Below are 22,924 nucleotides of genomic sequence, written 5' to 3'. Positions count from 1 at the left end.
GAGCTCGGATTAGCCTACCCTAACTTTTCACACTATACTTACTAAAGTCACTCCGCCCTACTACAGATCCTAACTGACAAACTGTGGGCACCAATGCTATCACAAGGCAAAAAATCTCCTGACACTAAAGGCCACCCACTGTGTTAATTACTAATAAAATGGTGGCTGGCACGATAAAATGGCAGCATATATACTTATGCAGCTCAAGATAGCCCAATTAGAGCCCAAAGCCAAGGAGCAGTCACTGAACTGCTCCATTCCCCCAACTAGCCCGGGGGGCGGACCACTCTGTGGTCAGCTGCTCCCCAAGCCCCCAATGTGAACAGTTACATTTAATGTCACAGCTCAAACCTGCACGGGGCAATAGATTCTGCCTAGTGGCTGCGACATTAAACAATCTAATGTTCGTTCTTCTTACCTGTCGACATTGTGTTATCTTGAAACCACCCTAACTGCCTCCAAGTGCAGGACTGCGGGGAAAGGCTATGCTAACATCACCACATCCATCCAGCCCCCCAAATCAATCTGGAGTTTTCTCTCATGCAGCTTCAAGTTGAAAATGTATGAGAGCAATGTCAAGATTAATGTGAGCAGGTGAGCCCAGCGCTCCAACTGAGAGTGCGGGTGTTTGCTGTGGTTCCCAGACTTTCTAAAAGAGAGTGGATTAGAGAGGTACAAGGTGCGCAAGTCAGGTTGTACACAGTCAGAACCCAGTACAACCCCACATGTGCACTGGACCTCAGCTTGATGCCATTGCCAATCATCATGATTGGCCCCACCATGGCTCACTCCTGATGAACAAACACATCAGCCATGCGGAGCTCAGTCTTTTAAACAGTTCAGACTTGGGGAATTTAAAAATTATATGCTTGTGCCTGCACTTACTAGGGTTTCAATGCCCCTACGATCCCAACGAGGAACTGACCCTGGTGAACATTACCTTGGAGTTGCAATATAATAGGAAGACTGCTCACAATCTAGGACCAGCTGTACAAAACAGTTTAGTAATTGCAAAGACAATTCACAAAATCACAGGTTTGAAAATGCAAAATACGGGTCATAAAACAGTTGGTACACAAAAACACTGACTGCTTTGCAACCTGACTGATGGGTTCTTAGCTGTTTCCTGTGATGTTCAAGCTATTTTGTTTAATTATTTAAACAGATGGTGATGCGCTAAGGTTCCATTGCTGTGCACATTTGTATAATACCAATGAGGCAGAATCACCTGATAACAAAAGTCACAGCTTTATCTCTTACATCAATCTGTGCCAACTCCATTCCCTGCGAAAGCTGAAAAACAATCTGCCCCAAAGAGATTATGCAATTGAAAATACCATTTGTCTTGGGAATATCATGTTGGGTTTATAGAGTCAATGTCATTCTTTTTATTAAATGCATTAATTAAAGTTTATTTCTGAATATAAAATGAATCTTTCTGTAAATATATATTGATAACTCCAAACTGAATGCATTTAGTTGAGTAGTGCATTGCTTGACAGAGTTAAAAATACACTAATTTAGAGGCAGAGCTTGGAACACATCAAGACAGCCGCTCCTTGTTAGAGCTCCTGCTGTGTCAGCCATGAGCCCACCCATCCAGCCCTTGGAGGGCTCACAGATGTCACCTTCTCTCTGGGAAATATGAACTGATCACTCTAGGAGATTCTACAAAGGACACCGCCATCAGCAATGCATCTACGATTCCACACCAGGAGAATCACTTCCTCCTCCTGGGAGCCCACTAGATCATAGTCACCTCCATTCAGGGGGAACACTGAGGAGAGATTGAATCAAGCTGGTCTAGATCAAATGATGGAGGAACTACACAGTAACAGCAGCAGACACAAATCAAGGTCTCCCGAGAAGCAGGGAGTGAGTGATGCCAGAAACAGAGGAGAGACCTGAACATATCCTTTGCCTGGCAGGCCCTTGTTGTTCATTAGTGATTATTAGTCCTCACACATTGTTCTCTTTCCACATTAAATTCTGTTCATGCTAGGTCGATCTTCTTGTGCCATGTCTTCCGCTTTCCTCAAATGTTCTATATGGTCGCTATAAGCATCGCTTACTAGGGAACCAGTGGCAAGTGGGCTCTCCTGACTGAACTTTTCTGGATCTGAGAGGCGAGTGGTTTGTCTTGTCCCATTCTATCCTGAGGGTCTGAACATTGTCCCTGAATGATGCAAAATCGTTCCATGGTGCCCATGCTGAGTCAAACAGAGCTATTCCCACCTGCATGGACCCATGATGATAGGCGCCTGGGAGTCTCACTCCATACCTATAAATCATTTAATCACACATCCTTTTAGGAGTGGATGCTGCTAGCATTCCAGCACAAATGGTGCAGGATTAAGCCCAGACCCAAAGTTTTGAGAAATCTGTTCCCTAAGGTCCATACCCGACTCTACTCCCACTACGTATTCGCCCCCCTGCAAGTCACATACGTTCTCCCCAGCCTTGATAGTAGCATATCACTACCCTACCATTGACTGGGTCGAACCTGAACATTATGGCTTTCAGAGGCAGCAGCACAATGTTTGACACATGTTCCCCCTCCTCCTTCACAACTTCCCTGGACTTATTGACAAACCCTTTCCTCCCTTTTCCCAATGGGTCACCTACATTCTCTATTCTGACTCTCCACTAGTCATCTCCAGAGTTTACCATATACTATCACATCACCCACACCACCCCACACCATTCCCCCTCATTTTCAGAATGTAAATAGCATGTCTCTCTACATCAAATTGAAAACGATCCTGCCGTACCTCCATACGAAACATGCAAATATAGACCTATTGCAGGAAACCCATCTACCTCAGGTACAATGATCAAAACTCAAATAGGAATGGGTGGGCACAGTAATCAGCAATAGCATAATGCCAACAATCAAGGAGATGTCTCATCCTTGAGTAGTTGCCTGAAAAATTCAGAGTGGCTTTCCTTATAGGGAAACATCTCTTTTGCAAAACCATTAAAGATTGGACACATGAGGAGGGTCTCTAGGCACCGGCTAACTTATGGATCCTGGACAGGCCCGTCATCATGGGCTCCAGATACGTATCCACTATGGATAAAACTTGCTGTCTGAAGTGAATTTCTAGACTTCTATGCCCCTTTGGAAATATACCTATGCTGTTGGGTGGGGATTGGAACTTCGCACCAAATCCAATTAAAGGCAGGGCTGGAAATGGGGATGCGCACAACCAAAATGACAAGGCCCTACAAAGAGACCTCATAGAACACTCCCATTAGTGGACATCTTGTACTTGTTACACCTGAGTGATATTGTTCTCTTGTCCTCATGGAACCCAGTATTGCATAGATCATTACCATTCACAAAGGACGAGGTGAGTGAAACCATCACAGGCCTTCCAACGTGCAAGATCCTGAGAGAAGATGGGTCCCCTGGGAAATACTGCAAGGTGGGGAAGGACTTCTTAGTACCTCATTTGACCTGAAAATTTTAGGAAGCTGAGGACAAGGACTCTTTGAGAGCTGTATCTAAAGAGGCCTCCATTACTCTCATCCCTAAAAAAAAACAACGACCCATTAGATTGTGCCGGCTACCGCCCAACATCACTACTTAACATAGATCTGAAGAAGGAAATCCCCCAACTTATTCATTAGTCTCTGGTGGGCTTTGTACCAGGTCGTAGCTCTTGCAACTGCTTACAGACTCACATCTTTTATGGCAAATGAGGGGGACCCATCTGATCTTCTAAAGCTCTTGTTAGATTCTGAGAAGGCATTTGGACTGGCATTACCTCTCAAGGTATGTCTCCCATGAGTTTGAGGAACGACTTCATACATAAGTTTTCTCTTCTGTGTGATGCACTTGTGACTGAGGCCGAATGTTGATGATTCCTCTTTGAACTATTCAAGACTGGGAGTGGCACTCAACAGATGTGCTCTTTGTCACGACTCCTTTCCCTGCTGGTCTTAGGACCCCTTGCAGTGGTGATTTGTCAGGCACAAGAGGTGAAGGGCACATCACTAAAGCAGGAGAGGTAAAAGCTCTACATTACGCAGAATACATTTTGCTCCTCTTGTCCCATCCCCGCACCTCCATAGCTGCAGCAAAGTCCATCATTGAGGATTTCTCTCAGTTATTGGGTTATAAATCAACTGATCGAACTGTGAGGTCCTCCCTATGTCCAGATCAACTACTAATGTGTGTATTCACTGTTATAATATGAGATGGGTCTCTATGGGGCTCTAATTTTGTGGCATCAGAATAAACAGCAGTCTTCCCCACATGGAGAAGGACAATCTCCTCTCATTGATCAAATGCACAAAGCGTGATTCCCTGAGAGGGTCACACCTTAACATTTTACTGTGGCTATTAGTACAGTCAGTAAGTACCTGATTCCATTACCTCTTTGGCATGAATCCTCTTTGAGTCCTTACTAAACTCCTGGCAGGCATCAAGGCAGATATAAACTCTTACATTTGGAGAAGACTCAAATTGAGGGCCTGACTTAGATCTCGGTGGAGGGGTTACTCCATCACAACAGTGATGGATATCCTGTCGGCGAAATCTAAATACCATAGAAAACAATGGTATTTAGATTTCGACGGATGGGATATCTGTCACTGTTGTGACGAAGTAACCTCTCTGCAGAGATCTAAAGCAGGGCCTGAGTCTCTGGGAGTCCCATATATGGGCTGATATGGTAGCCTGGGACTTGCAACTACCTCATATGAAATCATACAGCCTAACCTTCCATCTATCAGAACTAGCAGCACTATTGGGCTGTTCACAGATCCCCCCCCACATGAGTATGCCTAGAACAATAATCCACACCTCTCCATGCTGACATACCTGATCATCTCCAGCAGTATGGTGGCCTCAAATCATATTTTGGCAGCAATGGCTGTGTCCTGGAAAGAGGCTCCTAAACCCTTAGGTTCCCCACTGTTGCTGCACCATACAGAACTGCTGGGGCACAATGAAGAATTCCGCATTGGAGAGAAAACATTATTTTGGGTCTCTTGGTATGCAAGGACCTCAAGTTAGAAAATCAATGTATAATAGTCGACTGCTTAAATAGTTTCCCGGCTTGTGGATAGAATTTGGACTTCAGTCTGTGGACCAGTGATAATATCACCAACTAATCTACTGCTTGCAAGACACATTTGAATGTCAGCCAGTGGCGCTTTCTCTCTCACTTATTCTTCAGTACCTACATGTCCTAGGATATTATCAAGATGCAGACTCTAGATTGAATGGAGTACTCATTAAATCCATGTATTCTAGCACTTCCATCAATATGACCAGATTAGCATGGCAATTGCTATTGGGTAAAAAATCCTTGCCGGAAGAGTGGATCATAATAGTGCTCCCAGGGAATCTGTACTGAAGTTCCTCTACTTGAAAATACTTCATCACTAGTATTGGTCACCGAGGAAACTCAAATGGGCTCTACCCACTACCGTTGATGAAGCTGTGGCGGGATCATTGTAACCTACATCAATTACTTTGCCAAACAGCTGTCTGGTCCTACCTCTGTCATCACAGCCCCTTCTGTATATTCACCACCCCCAGTATGCTGTCCTACACAATGTCTCTGGCCTACCAGACCTAGAGACACATGCACACCAGTGGATAGCAACTTCCCTTTCTGTAGTCAAACTTTGCATTTTCCGACACTGGAGACAGCCCCCCAACCCCACATTCAATGAGTGGAGGACAGAACTTCATAGAGTGGCTTGCAAAGAGCAGGGTCAGATTGGCACAAAAAATGGGCCCAGGCACCAAAATAAAAGTGCCGTCCATGAGCAAACCTGATAGCTAAAAAAGTGCCCTTATTTGCAAATTAGACCAGGTTTGAACTTGTAAAAACATGCTGTATGAGTATTTTGTAAGGTATGGGAGACAGCCTGCATTTGTGTTTGCTGCAGGAAATGCTTCTGGTAGTACCAGGAAAATCAACAATAAAAACCGGCCCACAAACTTCTAAAAAATCGGTCCAAACACTAATTTATCAATCAAGCCTATCTTGCAGTGCCTGGTTGCTCTATAGGCCAGTCCAGCCATGGCAATGTGTACATCACATACAATATAAATGACAAGTTGAATGCATTAAACGCATTATGGACACACTTCCTGGCGATTGCTCTAAGAATGAGGCTGTGCGCATTTCCTCCCTCTGTCTGGAAACTGAGGATTATCCCTTGATGCCATTTTGCATATTCGTGCCGACACTGAATGATCCTCTGAAATATGACTCTACTCTATCCCTTGCCCCTGTCACCTATATGGACATTATCCCTTTGGAACCACCCAAACCCCTAACCCCCTCTCTTTGTCCATCCCCTACGGTACTCTCTTGTTATCACTTTTCCTAATTATCCTGGAAGACCAAATGCCTTACCTACAGTCTCCAATTTTTACATGTATGTATTAAATTGTGATTAACAATGTTGTACCTTAATTGGAGTGCCTGTGGTGCGTATTTGTTTTCTCTTTATTTTCTCTCGAGTTCACCACTCACGTTGTAGCCTGCAAGTACATGCTCCTGTCACTTGTGATGATTCCAGAAATAAATAAACAAATGTTGCAAAAATAGAAAAGAGAACACACTACACTAGAACGGAAGCTGATTCATTACTGAACATTGCACCACTTTCTGCAGATGAGCGGCTGTCAGCAGTTTTGCCAAAAGAAGAGCTCGTAAAGTCATTATTCCCCGATACCTCACACTTTTTCATAACTCCACGTTTGCGGTACAACAAATAGTTATGGATTTTAAAGCAGTTCTGTTTTAATGACAAGGCATCTAACATGACGCCAGATGCTGTGGGTTTGCTTCTCCGGCCGTAAAACCTTCTGACACGTGTCTATCGGCATCTGTATCATATACCTAAACACACAAGGCCCCCCTAGCCAATTGTTGTGGTGCATTCTCTGTACGTGTTTTGTACGTACTGCTTATTGTATTCTTATTTTCTGCAATGTTAGGTCTCTTGATGTTGGGAAGTGGATGAAAGGAAGTGAGTGAAACGAGATGTAGCTACGGTATAGAAACAGAAAACAGAATATTAAAAACAAAGGTTTCGACGTTTCGCCTTATTTTCTTCCAGTTTATCCATTTGACCCGCTCTTATTTTCTGTATTGGCACCCCTTCTACGCTCCACTCAGCTGCTCAGCTTCAGATTCATAACCTAATTTCACAATCCCCCACCACCAATTTTTACTGCCACCGCTTTTCCTTTCTTCCACTCCTGCTATCTAGACGTCAGTGTTCACTCACTGTCATCTTCGCCCCGTGGCACACTGTGCTACTTACGTCCCTATCACCTCACAGTCACCCAGGCCCCATCACCACACTCACGTCGCCCTGCCCCTATCACCACACTCCTCGACCCCCATATTGTATCTATCTGTCTGGGACATAATGTTCTATGATCTAGCAGAAAGGCAACATATTGAAATTGCAGAATCTATCGTAAATTACTAAGTAAACTACGCCAGATATTCTCTTATTAATTTTGTGATCATAAAAAACGGCACCTGCAAATAAACTATTTTAAGTAATCCGAGATGGTGTTCACTCTATAATTAATTCAGAAGATAAAGATCAGTTTCTGTTGTTATGGATTGTTTCCCTGTGATAATGGACTGTCTGATATTTGAGATTTTGTCATAGTAAAATATTTGTAAAATTTGGCATCTTTCAGACATAGCTCTGGGCTATGTCTTGGCTGTCAAAACTGATATTGCTTCTCTCTCGTCTTCTTCTTCTGGTCAATCCTGCAGGAAATACATCACTTTTATTTGCACTAAGACAAGCAGTGCAGTCTAGTCAATTCCTGATTATGCAAATCCAGATGGCTATGCCTTTAAAAAAAGTGGTAACACCGATATGGTCCAATTGTATTGTATTGTAATTGTATTTACATAGCGCTCACTACCTTTATGGCAGCCAGCACGCTACTCCGTAGGTTAAAGTTAGTGGTTAATCCATTGGCTATTAATTGTTGTTGAAGATGTGTAGTAGGCCTTCGCAACATTTTAATTATGTCAGTGTATTTGGCGTAAGTTTTGTAATTTCATGTAACAAAATGTATGCTTAATTACCACGATTATGCCATTATGTCACACTTTATAATGAAATGCTAACACGATATGCACAGAAGGAGTACAATAACACAACCACGAGTGGCGTCTTCCCAATGTGAGTGACAGTACTTTCAAGGTGGGCAGTCAACAAACATTTCTGGTTGTTTTTCACTCATGCTGACGGTTTGGGTAATTTTTTAATACAGAACTAAACTTCTGAAGGCAAGCAGCAGTCTTTTTTTAACTGAGGGAATGGAAATCAACTCAAAAATACATTTTGTAGCTTTATGAACACACAGTAGCAACTTTTTCTTCTCCATTAAACCCCTCCCTCTGCTTTGGTCAGCCCTTGGTAACCCTCTGGCAGATTGACGCAAATCAGAAAGGATTAACTTAAAGGCAATGTTTAAAGTATTTATGCAATACTGAAACAGTAATAAAGAGAAAACACAATACAAGAAAAATCCCAAGACAATGGAGAAAAATAAGAATATTGTAATACAGAAGAAACAAATAAGAAGAACCAGAGATATGATTTAATGTTAGGTTTGAATTGATAAATTGGTGCCAAAGTCAAAAGTGAAGGCCAACCACGATGGAGCATGGGTCGGATACTGGGGTCAGGTTCATCCTAGTGGAAAGTTTATCAAATGTATTAACTTTTATGGAGGAAATGTGGATGTCAACGTGTTTCTGGAGGGGAAGGTGTAAATTGAACAACGTTCGGTTGTTGTAGAACAGGGCCCCGGGCCTGCCATTGATGAAGGCAGGAAAGTTCCTAGCCGGTGAAATCCAGAGTCTGTGCCAGGAAGGCCTCAACATCACTCAGGTTTGATTCAACATTGGTCCTGATGAACCCCTCTATATCCAGATCTATGAATATTTCTGGAAGTCAGATCTCCTTCAGCCGGGCAAACCAGCAAGCTGAGGCTGATTGGTGATTCAACGTTGTTGGCTGCAACTTTGGCAGAGGTCTCAGTTTCCATCGGCTCTCAAGGCAAAAGTTGGCAAAATGTTTCAAAGTCCTTCTTCTTCTAATCTGAGGACAGAAGGAGCACAATCTAACACCAGCCAAGTATCGAGAAATAGTAGATACCATTGGGGTTTAGGACTCATTCTAACAGAGGCCAGCAGGAGGGTGGAAGGTAGGTCCCATTGGACGGGTCAGCTAGAAAGCAGGAAAAGGCCTCTGGAATCTTGTGTACCTGTAGCACCAACAAGAGACCAGTGAGCTGCCTTTTAGAATCACTTTAGGAGTCCTAACTTCAAGGCAAGCAAGGGCAGTCTTTCTTCAGGATTCAGACAGTAGGGACCTTCTGATTTTCTCATGTAACAAAGAAGAGGACTGTTGGTTTCACTTACGCCTAGTTCCAGCCTGTTGGTGGAGGGCAGGCCTTTGTCCACCCCTGAACAAGTTCTTGCCAGTTCCTTCCCTACCTATGGGTTTAGTGCCAGTCTGACTAGAGAGACAAAAGGGAAGTAGGTCTAGGTGTTACCGTCATATGCGGTAGACAAGGTAAGCATCCTTTGACGCTCGGTAAGGGGTTGGGCACAAACCCTTGTCAATCCTGTCAAGGGAGTAGTCCCTCTTCCCACACTCATAGCCCTTTCCCACTGTCTCGAAGCCTCACCACAGGCGAGCCATCAGGGGTCAGGTGACAGCTAGACACTGGAAGGAAAACCTTTTGGCTCTAGGCAGGAAAATGCTAACTTTCTAAAAGTGTCATTTCCAAAATCGTAATGAAACCTGGTTTGACCATTGAATTAAATTTTAACTTGTTGTTTAAATGAGTCATTGAATCATTTTTGTGGCTGATCTCAAACTGAAACTAAGCACTATAAGCTGTTATGCTGTAGTCCTGTTTTTGTTTTAAGAAGGAGCCAGTCTTGCCATAGTGAAAAATTACTTTGGGTGGTTTTCACTGCCAGAACGTGTAAAACATTAATCATACATGCCCCATATTAAATACCATGCACCCTGCCCTATGGCCACGTAAGGACTGCCTTAGAGGTGACATATATATTTATTAAGCAAGAAGATCTAGGCCTGACAAAATGTTTGTTTTGAAAGATTGAAGTGACAGTTTAACATTGTACAGGCAGGCTGTAGTGGCAGGACTAGAGACATGTTTTACAGTGCTGCTTTAGTTGTTTGCACACTAAGGCCCTCCTTACGAGGCTGGCGGTCTTAAGACCACCAGCTTTGCGATGGCGGTCAGACCGCTGCAAACAGGGCGGTTTGACCACGCCATTATGACACTGGCTGATCCGCCACGGTCATACCACCGACACCACCAGGCTGCAGCCAGCCTCTAGCCTGGCGGTCCCGGCGGTTGTAATCCGCCAGGGCAGCGCTTCAAGGAGCATTGCCCTGGGGATTACGAGTCCCCATCCGCCAGCCTTTCCATGGTGGTAAACACGGGCAGCAAAATGCGCGACGGGTGCTGCTGCATCCGATGCACCTCGACATTGCTGACAACTTCAGGAAAACTCCTGATAGGGCGGCAGTCATACCGCCAGCACTTGTGGTATGATGGTGCCTGCGGTTTCGGTGGTCTTTGAAAAAGACCTCTGAAGTCGTAATGAGGACCCAAGTGATGCAGACCACTAGTAGCATCACATTTGCAGGGCCTGGGCACATATGGCATCATTTATTAGAGTCTAACAAAATTAAAGTTGCTAATTAGGGGTATGCCAATTCTAAGATGTTTAGAGTGGAGAGCAAAAGCACCACTGGCTAGCAGAAGAAAAGTGGGCAGAGCCCCATGGCCAGCAAAAAGGGGTTTAGGAAAAGAAAGCAAAAACCTGAGGGAATACCATGCAAAAGATGGACATTGCCAGTACACACCCTTGGAATTTTTACTTTTTGGGCTAACGTAAGTGAGTTCAATGCATTATTTTGCAAACAGTTTGTTGTTTGATGTAGGGACTATTTTTGTTAATTTCTGTTTTTTTATTTGTATTTGTATGGCCTACAGCTAGGAGTAAGGGTCATTGTAGGATTGAAAGGGATATTTTGCACATTTTCTGGATGTCAGAGGTCTATGGTTATACACACATTTTCTCCACTTCATTGTTTTTTTTTAAATTCTTTAACATTTGCAAATCATTTTAATGTGCTGTTGTTTACTGTTTTGGACCACTGTAGGCCTTGGTTGTATTTTTATTATATTTTATTTTCATATTCTCACTACTCCTGTGCTATAGGTTTTATAATTGTTTTATGGATGTGAGTATGGTCTTGTGCTAAAAGCAAAATGTAGGTTATTTTTTGTCTGCATGTATTTGTGGCTAGGTTTGGTAGGAATCCTGGGTTCTTGGCCTGTGTAGCCAGAATAGTGGCTTTGTTCTCAGCTACCTTCTTACCTCTGTGCTTGTTTAGCATTTATTGTGAGTTTGTGTATGTGTAACATTGTTGATATCATCTTTCACTTTTGTTCCTGCAACTTGTATAAGTGTTTTGGAAGGTAATTGATGTTGCCTTGGGTTGTATGTGGTTGGGGCATTTTTCTTTTCTGATATTGTTACTTTACTGGTGGTGTAAAAGGGCAATCCCATCTGTGGGCCCGGACACATTTTGGGTACACAATATATATCTGTGAAATCATTTCTCTGCAATGCTATAAGATTTTTTTTTGGGGAGGGGGTGCTCCAGGCAGAATAGGACAACCATATTCTATGTTTTCTGTATCTTTTTTTTTTTGCCAGTGCCATGCGCTTGTGGCCATTATGTGTAGCCAGTGTGTGCATTTGTCATAGGCTGCCATTTTTGCCAGTGTTCTCCAAGCTTCTTTCTTTTCTGGCCATGCAGAGGTGGCCATTTATGTATCCTATATTTGTGTGTGTGTGTGTGTGTGTGTGCACGTGTGTGTGTGGCTATGTGGGGACCATCATTTTGTGGAGCCAGTGAGCGTGTGTTCGTAGTGGAAATTTTGGGCCTGATTACAACCTTGGCGGATGGGATACTCCATCCATCCATGGGATATCCCGTCTGCCATATTACAAGTTCCATTATATCCTATGGAACTTGTAAAACGGAGGGCAGGATATCTGTCATAATTGTGGCAGAGTATCCCATCTGCCAAGGTCGTAATCTGGCCCCCAGTCTTTGTTGTTCATGTCTTTTCCTTCACTGGTCATAAGGAGGATAAGCTAGCTACCACCGTTTTGTGCAGCAAGTGTCTGTGCTCAATTCTTTTATTTCACTTTTAAAAGCCCAGTTCTATGAATATTTGTGGATGAAGCCCATTACACTTTTGATTATTTTTTATTTTTTCCTGATACATTTACTTGGGCTTGTGGCCAATTGTTGTACACAGTTGTTTCTTTTGATTACTTGTTTTTATCGTCCCTGCCCCTCTGCCTCCCATATGGTAGAGCCCCCATGGGACATGAAAGGGCACCAGCAATTATTTAAGTTATTTATTACATTTTTGCCCTCCCTTGCTTCCTGTAGGGTCCCTATGACCACTGGAGGGGCACCAACAATTGCTTAATTCACCTGATTGATTTCTGCCTCCCCCATACCCCCATATGGTCACCATGAGCCATGGAGGGTCACAAGCAATTGTTTAATTATTTTTTTAGATTTTATTAGCCTTTTGCCTGCCCCCATCTCAAATGGGTCCTGCAGGGGCACCAGCAATTATTCAATCAATTTGTATGATTTTTGCCTGCCCTCCGCCTCCCTTGGGTTCTGACGGGGAACCACGTTAGCCTTTCCACTGTTAAGCATTGATGATTATGATGACTTGTATTACATTGGGTAGATAGCCCAAGTCTCACTTACTTCCTGTTTAATTTGTTTTACCTGCAGGTACACAAAACATCACACGTAAGACTAAGACAGAGATATGTCTACCAATGAGCTGACAGTGAAACAAGAGTACACTGCTAAGTGCTTCTGCTCTGCTGAATGCTAACTCACACAAGGGGTAAAGAATGTGGCCTCAGAGAAGGAGATCCCTGCCAAGAAATCCCTGGCATGTGACCAGAAAAATTAGACTGTTGCCGATGCTACAACTGGCATCAAGCCCTCCTCATGCTTCTAGAAATGTGACGTACCTGCTGCACCCTCTGTTGGGTAGAAAGTGACTGGGAGAATGATCACCCCTGGCCCAATGGCTTCATCACCAGCACCAAAGCCCTTGTTTCCCAGCACTGCAATGACTGCAGAAATGGAGTGCACGAAGTCTGAAATCAAATTGTCCCAGCAGCAAATCAAATCTTCAGAGCAAATTCAAAAACATGAACCACAGTTTGCAACACTTGATCTTCCAGATATAGGGGCAAAGCAGGAGGTTGAGCTTGCTAAACAAGGGGATGTTATTGTGCTTGCTTTTCCACTTGAGATATCAACTTCATGACTTTGGCAAGGAAACAAAAGAGCACTACTTCATTGTCTCCAAGCCCCACCGTCAGATGAGTTTGATATGCATTAGAACTCCACTTAGTCTGGTTATGAGAGATATGGGAAAAAGAAGGTTCCTGAAAGCCTTGGAAGAGAGAAAGTTAATGATGAGTGCCTGATTGATAGTGTGAGAGTGGCACAGAGGATGTACAGCTCATCTCTATTCAGCCTGTTATTTGTCATCTAGCTCCACCAACATTTCCTCCTTCCAACTTTTCAAGAGCTCAACAATCTGCAGTACCCAGCACCTTACTGAAGTCACTGCCTGTCCTAGAAAAAGCCTAACATAGCTCCACCTCAAAATGTTCTTCAGACTTTGGCGGGATAGAAAATCTATCTTCCCCAGTTTCAGACTTTTTTACACTCAGGAAACATAAGGAGCACATGGTGAGCTCATTATGGAATGCTCAATTTGCAAATAAACATGTGTCCTGCTAAGCCAGGTGGACATTACTGTACTGCACATCAGAGAAAACCAACACATAATTGTGTGGGCAGACTGCCTCAAAACTACTGTTGGTGGTGAAAGAGCAGAACAAGTTCAACTGATAGAAGGAAATGGAGAAGAGTTTTATTATTATTATTATTATTATTATTATTATCATTAACATTTTTAATTTGTCTTGTAAAGTACTCAGCTATCCCAAAGGGTTTCGTTGGACCAAGGTAGGATGAATCAGCCCCTATCTCTAAAACATCCAGGTCTTCAAACTCTTGTGAAACACAGTGGGAGAAGCACAGCTTCACAAAGTTTCCGGATGGTCATTCCACAGCTTCGGGTCTAGGTACACAAAGGACCAGCCTCCTAAGCCTGCCACATTGACTCTAGGCACTTTACAGAGAGAATGATCGCATGATTGAAGCATACACACAGGCTGGTAAGGCAGCACTATGGGGGTCATTCTGACCCCGGCGGTCAGAGACCGCCGGGGCCAGGGTCGGCGGGAGCACCGCCGACAGACCGGCGGTGCCCCGCAGGGCATTCTGACCGCGGCGGTTCGGCCGCGGTCAGATGCGGGAAACCGGCGGTCTCCCGCCGGTTTCCCGCTGCCCTGCAGAATCCTCCATGGCGGCGGAGCGCGCTCCGCCGCCATGGGGATTCTGACACCCCCTACTGCCATCCTGTTCCTGGCGGGTCTCCCGCCAGGAACAGGATGGCGGTAGGGGGTGCTGCGGGGCCCCCGTAAGAGGGCCCCACAAAGTATTTCAGTGTCTGCTATGCAGACACTGAAATACGCGACGGGTGCCACTGCACCCGTCGCACCCCTGCAACTCCGCCGGCTCCATTCGGAGCCGGCATCCTCTTTGCAGGGGCATTTCCGCTGGGCCGGCGGGCGCTCTTTTGGAGAGCGCCCGCCGGCCCAGCGGAAATGTATGAATGGCCGCCGCGGTCTTTTGACCGCGGTGCGGTCATTTGTCGGCGGGACCTTGGCGGGCGGCCTCGGCCGCCCGCCAAGGTCTGAATCAGGCCCTATATCTTGAATATATTGTGGACTTGTCTTAGATCTAGACTTGTGAATATAGCACAAGGCTTTGGACAATATCAAGTTATACACAGTCAACCAGTGTAATTCACATAGAAGATTTGACAGAGAAACATGCTTTGATGGGCGATAGAGTAGCACAACATCCTAGCTCCACCACAAAATGCTCTTCAGGCTTTGTTGGCATAAACAAATCTCTCTTCCCCAGTTTGGGACTTCTTTACACTCAGGGCACATAAGGAGCACATGGTGAGCACATGATGGAATGCTCAATTTGAAAATAAACATTTGTCCTGCAGACATATATGTTAAAGAGCATTGGGCTTAGGGCCAAGCCCTGGGGACACATGAGGTGAAGGCATGCCGCTCCGATATAGCACTGACTGAGAAGACCTGGAATGAAACACCTTCGAAGAACGACGTCAACCAGGTTAAGGCTGTGCCCTGAAGTCCCAATGTCCTTAGCCTTACTAGAAGGATGGAATGGGACACAGTGTCAAAAGCTGCACTGAGATCTAATAAAATCAGCGCAGCTGTTCCACCCTCATCCAGGAGTCATCTCAGATGTTCTGTAACTCATAGGAGGGTGGATTCTTTGCTGTGTCCTGCCCTAAAGCCCGAGTGTGATGGGTGCAGAAAGTTTTGGGCTTCCACAAAAGTGGTAAGCTGTGAATTAACATGCTCCCCCAGAATCTTGGAGAAGAGGGGCAACATTGAAATTGGTCTGAAATTAGTTAGTGGTAAAAAAACAAAGCGGTAGGACCATGCATGTTTCCAGACCAGATGGATCAATCCTTGAGGTAGTGAGGAATTTAGCAGTCCAACCACATTTGAAGAAGACTGGCTCTAAAAGAATAATCTTTGATTAAGGGAGCGGATCGAGTGGGGAGCCCGATTTAATTGGCAGAAGTGTGGTCAGAAACTGAGTAAGGTCCACCTGGGACAGTGACTCCATTTTAGAAGAGACAGAAGGCATAAACAACTAGCACTCTTCTCTCCTTGGGACATGATCTCAGACGCTGATTCTAAGGGAAGTATAGGCAGCCAGCTCATCAGCCATATAAGCCTTTAGAAGTTCTTTGATTTTGAGACAGCGAAGGTGCCAGATATGCTTTTCTAGGATCTGACAGTTCCCTGACCACACAGAAAAGTGTCTTTGGACAATTTTGGACACTGCAAATTCTGTCTGAATAAACTGGTGCTCTGGCAGCCTTGCTGTGTCCATGATAATGTTTCATAGCTAGTTTATACTGTACTTTGTGATCTTCATCATAGGTGTTTCTCCATTCTCTTTCTAGCCCATTACAACATTTTTTCTATAAATGAAGGGCATTGCTTAACCAAATAGCGGGTGATGGATTCTCCATGAGGACCTTGATGTAATTGGCATCATTGCCTCCAAAGAATTTGTGAGCCAATGATCGGCCAAGGGCTGGTCTCGATTCACTATCTGTATCATGTCTGGTATAGTGTATTGCAACTGTGCATTCAGAGCAGGCACATCTAATCATGACCAGTTCCTCAATTTACCCAGGACAGTGACTAGTCTTATAGCAGGAGTAGTCTGGTCCTTAAAAGAGAATGGCAATGCTAGATGATCTGTCTAAGTTAATGTCAGGGACAGGTCAGAAGTAAGATCCATAGTATGAGAAAAAAATAGAATCAAGAAATTGGCCCACCTCGTATTAAGGTGCTGAGATAATATTATCTAGATTCAACACATTCATAGCCTTTATGAGTGTCACAGCCAAATTAAGGCCCTCATTATGACATTGGTGGTAAATCCCGTTTACCGCCATGCCGACTGCCACCAACACAATGCCGCCGCAGCGAATAACCACCAAGCATATTATGACACACACATACCAATCCGTCACTATACAGCCACACACACAAGTCCGCCAGCACAAAGGTCAGTGAAAAAATGGTGGTACCCAAACCCACACTGTTACGCCAACAGAACTACGCCCACAGCATTATGACCCACGAATCACCATGGTGGACATTCAATGGTGGTGAACCATTGGTGGTAAACACCGCCGCGCTCAAAATACACACACTCAAACAAAACAGCACCACATTGGACAATTCAAACTACACACACTGGACACACATACACACACAACACACACACACCAGTATGAAACACACACCCACATTACCCACAACCCTTTACCATTTCAAACAATTGCCAACAGAGAGAGAGAAAGAGCAAGAGCACCCACACAACCAGAGGCACATAACATCATCACCTATACACCATCCACGCACCTTACATCACACACCCCAACACACCACCCCACACACCCTCACCCACACCACTCACACTACACCCATGGCACCACAACAACACCCCAGGTTCTCAGAGGAGGAGCTAAGGGTCATGGTGGAGGAAATCACCTGGGTAGAGCCACAGCTATTTGGATCACAGATGCAGCAGACATCCATTTCTAGGAAGATGGACCTATGGTGGAAAATCGTGGACAGAGTCAACGCTGTGGGACAGCACCCCAGAACAAGGGATGACATCAGGAAGAGGTGGAACGATCTACAGGGGAAGGTGCATTCCACAGCAGCAAGACACCAACTAGCTGTACAGAGGACTGGCGGTGGATCCCCACAACTAACAACATGGGAAGAGCAAGTCTTGGCAATCATACATCCTGAGGGCCTGGCAGGAGTAGGAGGAGGACTGGACTACTGGACTCTGGTAAGCCAAATCCCCATTACTATCAACCCCTCTACCTGCATGCCATCACAAACCTCACCCTTACCCTCACTCCCATCCCTCCACTCCACTCCACTCCATTCCACATACCCCACCATCACAACCCACTCATCCCAATACCATGCAACACCAATGCAACACCAACGCCACCGCCATTTTCTATCTGTTCACTCACTTGCTACCTGACCTTCAACAGTAGAGGACCTACACTGCATGTGCTGCTGTGACCTGTGTCTGGAACTGACCATGGCTTGTGTCACTGGGGAAAGGGCCCCTACCTTCACCTTGGTGGAGTTGGAGAGACTGGTGGATGGTGTCCTACCCCAGTACCGAATGATGTATGGGCCTCTAGACCAACAGGTGAGTACACCGTGAGTACGATGCATGAGGCGTGAATGCATGGAGTGCTGTGTGTGAAGGCCTCATGTGGGCGGTGGAGCAGTGTGCAGCATGTATGGTGGGCCATGTCTGTGCTAATGGGGATAGGAAGGGACATGGTGGGCCCTGAGTGTAACAGGCAGGACGGTCAGACTAATACCTTTCCCTGTGTCCATTTCCCTGCAGGTCAGCGTCCGTCAGAAAAAGGGTATATGGCGTGCCATTGCCAAGGACGTACGGACCCTAGGGGTCTACGGCATGCGGAGCACCTACTGTGGCAAACGGTAGGAGGACCTGAGACGCTGGGAACGAAAGATAGCGGAGGCCCAGCTGGGGATGGCCTTCTAAGGATGAAGGGTGGGGGCATCGCAGCAGCCACAAGGGGGTGATTACAGTGCCCCAAAATACAACTTGCACCTGGTGGGGTGGTGTCCAGGTGGGGGATGTGGGCCTGTGGGTGCCTCTAGGCCAGGCCTGACATTGCATAGTAGGTCCCATGTTGGGCAGGGTTCTGATGTAAAATACCTCCAATAAAGCTAGTAAGCATCCACTACTAGGAAGGGGTCTGTGGGTCTCAGGTATGCTGCAATTGGCGTTAAGTGTCCCTATCCATGGCCTGGTGACTGGCATTGTGACTGGTAGTGCATTGCCTAGTGCGTAGGGCTGTTCTCTGTGTGTGTGTGTCATGTACGCCAACGGTGTTGGTGCCATTAACCAAGTGTATCCTTTGTCTCTTCGCCCCCCCTTTTTTTTTTATCACCCTGTCCTTATGTGCATTAGCATCATCTGGTGGAGGAGCAGAGGCACAGGCAACAGAGGGAGCTGCATCCCACAGGACCCAGGACGCCAAATCCACCGACAGTGAGGGCACCAGTGGGACGGAGGGCGAGAGGAGCACCACGGAGAAGACAGGAGGGGACAGTTCGGACACAGGTTCCTCCTCCTCCGATGGAAGCTCCCTGGTGGTGGCAGACACCTCTGTGCCCACCCCAGCTACAGGTACAGCCACCACCCCCGTACCAGCACCGTCCTCCCAGCAGCCCCTCAGCGAGTTTCCTGTACCCGCTCACGCAGGAGGGTGGGCATCTTCTTCGCCCCAGGCACCTCAGGCCCTGCCCCAGTTACCCCTGCTGCCCTGAGTGAGGAGGCTATTGACCTCCTGAGATTAGTCTCTGTTGGGCAGTCAATCATTGCGAATGCCATCCAGGGGCTGGCAGCCCAAATGCAACAGACAAATGCATTCCTGGAGGGCATTCACACTGGCATGGTGGCCCAACATAGATCAATCCAGGCTCTGGCCTCCTCTCTGATGGCAGCCACTGCCCCTGTTTCCAGCCTCCCCCCTCCAACTTCTTCTACCCAATCCCATTCCCCTCAACCTCAACCTATCCCAAGCACACAGTCAGATGAGCATGCACCCAGGACAACACACAAGAGTGAACATGGCAAACACAAGCACCACACTTCATCACACAGGCACTCACACAAACACTATCCAGATGTAGACTTTCCAATATGTCTTACCACTGTGGCCCCCTCCTCCTCGTTCTTCACCTCCCTCCCAGTTGTGTCTACATTTACACCTGCATGCACTACATCCTCATCCACTACCCCCATCACCAGTACACCTAACAGCACGCCCCCCTCACTGGCAGTCACCACCCCCACTTCCATGCACATCCCCCCTGTGTCCTCTCTCACTGTGTCTGTGCCCCCTCCTCCCAAAGTACACAAACGCAAGCACTCAGACACCCAACAGCCATCCACCTCACAACAGCATCCAGCCCAAAGACCTGCACCCAAACACAGCAGACTGACACCTTCTACAACCACTCCCTCTTCCTCCATTCCCAAACCATCTCCCTCTTCGTGCCCCAATGTCCCTAAGAAGTTTTTCCTCGCCAACATTGACCTCTTCCCTAGCCCTCCCCCCACTTGAGAGACTGTGGCCTTGTACTCCCCAGGACAAGGCATTGGGCAAATCACCCACTTGAGAGACTGTGCCTTGCACTCCTCAGGACCAAGCTGTGGGCAAATCGCCCACTTGAGAGACTGGGGCCTTGCACTCCCCAGTACAAGCACAGGGCATGTTGCCCCCTCCAGAGCCAGTGGGCAAGTCACCCACTTGAGAGACTGTGGTCTTGCACTCCCCAGGACCAAGCAGTGGACAAATCACCCACTTAAGAGATTGTGGCCTTGCACTCCCCAGGACCAGGCAGTGGGCAAATCACCCACTTGAGAGACTGTGGCCTTGCACCATCATGAGAAACTGTGGCCTTGCACTTCCCAGGACCAAGCAGTGGGCAAATCACCCACTTGAGAGACTGTGGCCTTGCACTCCTCAGGACCAAGCAGTGGGCAAATCACCCACTTGAGAGACTGTGGCCTTGTACTCCCCAGGACCAGGCAGTGGGCAAATCACCCACTTGAAAGACTGTGGCCCTGCACTCCCCAGGACCAGGCAGTGGGCAAATAACCCACTTGAGAGACTGTGGCCTTGCAATCCCCAGGACCAAGCACAGGGCATGTTGCCCCCTCCAGGACCAGTTGCGTTGTACCATCTTCCGGCTGCAGCGCCCCCCATTCCCCATCCCCATGAGGTGCCTGTATATTTTTGACCTGATGCCCCTGCACTGTTCTCTCCATGTTGTTGCATGAGTGAGGTTGGGCCTTGGACTTTGTGATGTGGCCCTGTGGCCCACGTTCATTGAGGACTGGACAGTGTCCCTTGCATTGTAAATATGTATACACTTTTTGATTTGGATGCACGTATTTCACCTATATTTATCTTATAAGAGCCGTTTTACACTATAGTAGTTGTCCTTGCATTGTTCCTGAGGGGTGTGGAGTGTATATGTAATGTTACTGCATCTGGTTGTGTGTGTGGTGTTGGGGTGGGTGTGTTGTGTGTTTCATGTGTGTGTCATTCACTTTTTCCTCCCTTCCTACTCTGTGTGCAAGGTGGCAATACTCACCGTGGTCGTCTTCGCCGGCATTGGTGTTCGTAGTGGAGCAGATGGTAGAAGAGCATGGTGAATACATGCAGCTCAGGCTCCATGGCGGTGTGGTTCTTCCCTGAGTGTCCAGAGGTGAGTAGTTTCCCTTCTGTGCAGTGTTTCCGCCAGGCTTTTGATGTCGTTGGTATGGCCCCCGGAAAAGGTGGCGGATAGGTGTGTCATATTACGGTGGGTGGTACATTGTCTTCTGCCTGGCTGTTGGCGGTTACCGATGTGGTGCCTGTTGATTTCACCCTGGTGGTCGGTGTGTTAAAGTGGCTGTCTGTCTGAGAAGTTTCCGCTGTGGTCATAATTTCATTTTTATTACTGCCGGCCTGTTGGCGGTATTACCGCCGCTTTATCACCAACCGTCAGGGTTATAATGAGGGCCTCAATGTGGGAGCTTCCAGATGAACATTGAAATCACAGAAGAATGTACAATTTGCACATTTCAAAATATAAGGAGCAAGTAGGTCCAGAATCACAAACACTAATTCCTTGCATAACCCAGAGGCTGATAAATCAGATCCCCGGGCATTGTGAGTTTGTGGGTAAGGCATAGTGAAAAAAACAAAGCTTCGCAATCAGTGATGGGCAGCTCCTGGATTTTACATTGATATTTGTTCTTGAAAATAATGGCAATACCACCTCCTGCCCTCTCCGGGCAATCCCTTCTAGCGATGGCAAAGTTAGAAGGAAGTGCTGCAATAACATCTACAAATGATGCTTCATGCAGCCATGTTTCAGTAGGAACCAGGGCATCCGGATCATTATCCCACAAAAAGTCAAAAAAATCCTGTTGATGTTTAGGAAGGGATCAGCAATTTATGTTCACCTCCTGGCAACCCTCTGGAAGAGCTAGTTTTATCACTAGGCAAATTGTGAAAGCCAGCAGCGCTTCATGGGCTGACAGTGTGGCCTCTATCACAAAGCTCATCTGAGAAGTTCAATTAGAATACCTTAGCAGGCATACTTGTGCGTCCAAGGAGGCTATGCAGAGTTTAGAATAAACTGCAGTACTTCTAGTTGATCAGAAGGGAACACCGACATTTGTTGCTGGCAAGAAGCAGGGTTCCTGGGCCCATTCGGTCACAGACAGGTGCAGACAGGCTTGCCTTAGGTGCGCCTTTGGAAGTAGAATAGGGTATCAATGTCATTCGAAGCAGGCCTGCGACTGTTGCACATAGTGTGCAGTCATGACCCACAGCAACCTCAAAATAGCATAAGGGACAGAGGTATATACTCACCGAAATGCTCCCTGTACGTCACTACTATTGAATGTAGTACAAAGAAAATAGTCAGAACAATCACCTATGAAGGTTATGTTAACCAAGGAGTCGCTGTACCACTGAATCTGCGAGGCAGTCCATTTATATAATGGGACACTGGCAAAATTGATAACATTTGACTTCCACTATTTCTTCATGGAAGGAAAAGATTTTCTTAAATTTGTGGAGACCCTCTGCCAAAAATCCAAGGCTGCAAGCAGACCTATTTTTTCAATATTGCTGGGCCAGCACTTCAGCATCAAGTGCTGCAATTGCCTGTCAATGCTATTTAGGAGAGCCCTATTCTGTCAATTCAGCTCATGATGAACATGAGGACCAGTTGTCAAGCAACCTATCACATGTGCATTATTGCACACTAGACCTCCTTCAAGAAAGCGAAGCAATGGCTAACTACTGGTCTCAGATTGTGCTTTTTGGGGCATTAAGCGGTATACAAGAGCTGCAATGCTCACCATGCACCAATTGCAAACATCTGCCAACATCTTGCATGAATTTAATACTAAATTCTATGAATGGCTTTAACCCAGAGGTCTCTGCATTGGATTAAATGCCGCTAACAATGGTGGAATA

Source organism: Pleurodeles waltl, chromosome 1_2 (assembly GCF_031143425.1).
Source record: "Pleurodeles waltl isolate 20211129_DDA chromosome 1_2, aPleWal1.hap1.20221129, whole genome shotgun sequence".
NCBI lineage: Eukaryota > Metazoa > Chordata > Amphibia > Caudata > Salamandridae > Pleurodeles > Pleurodeles waltl.
Note: the sequence above shows the minus strand (reverse complement) of the source record.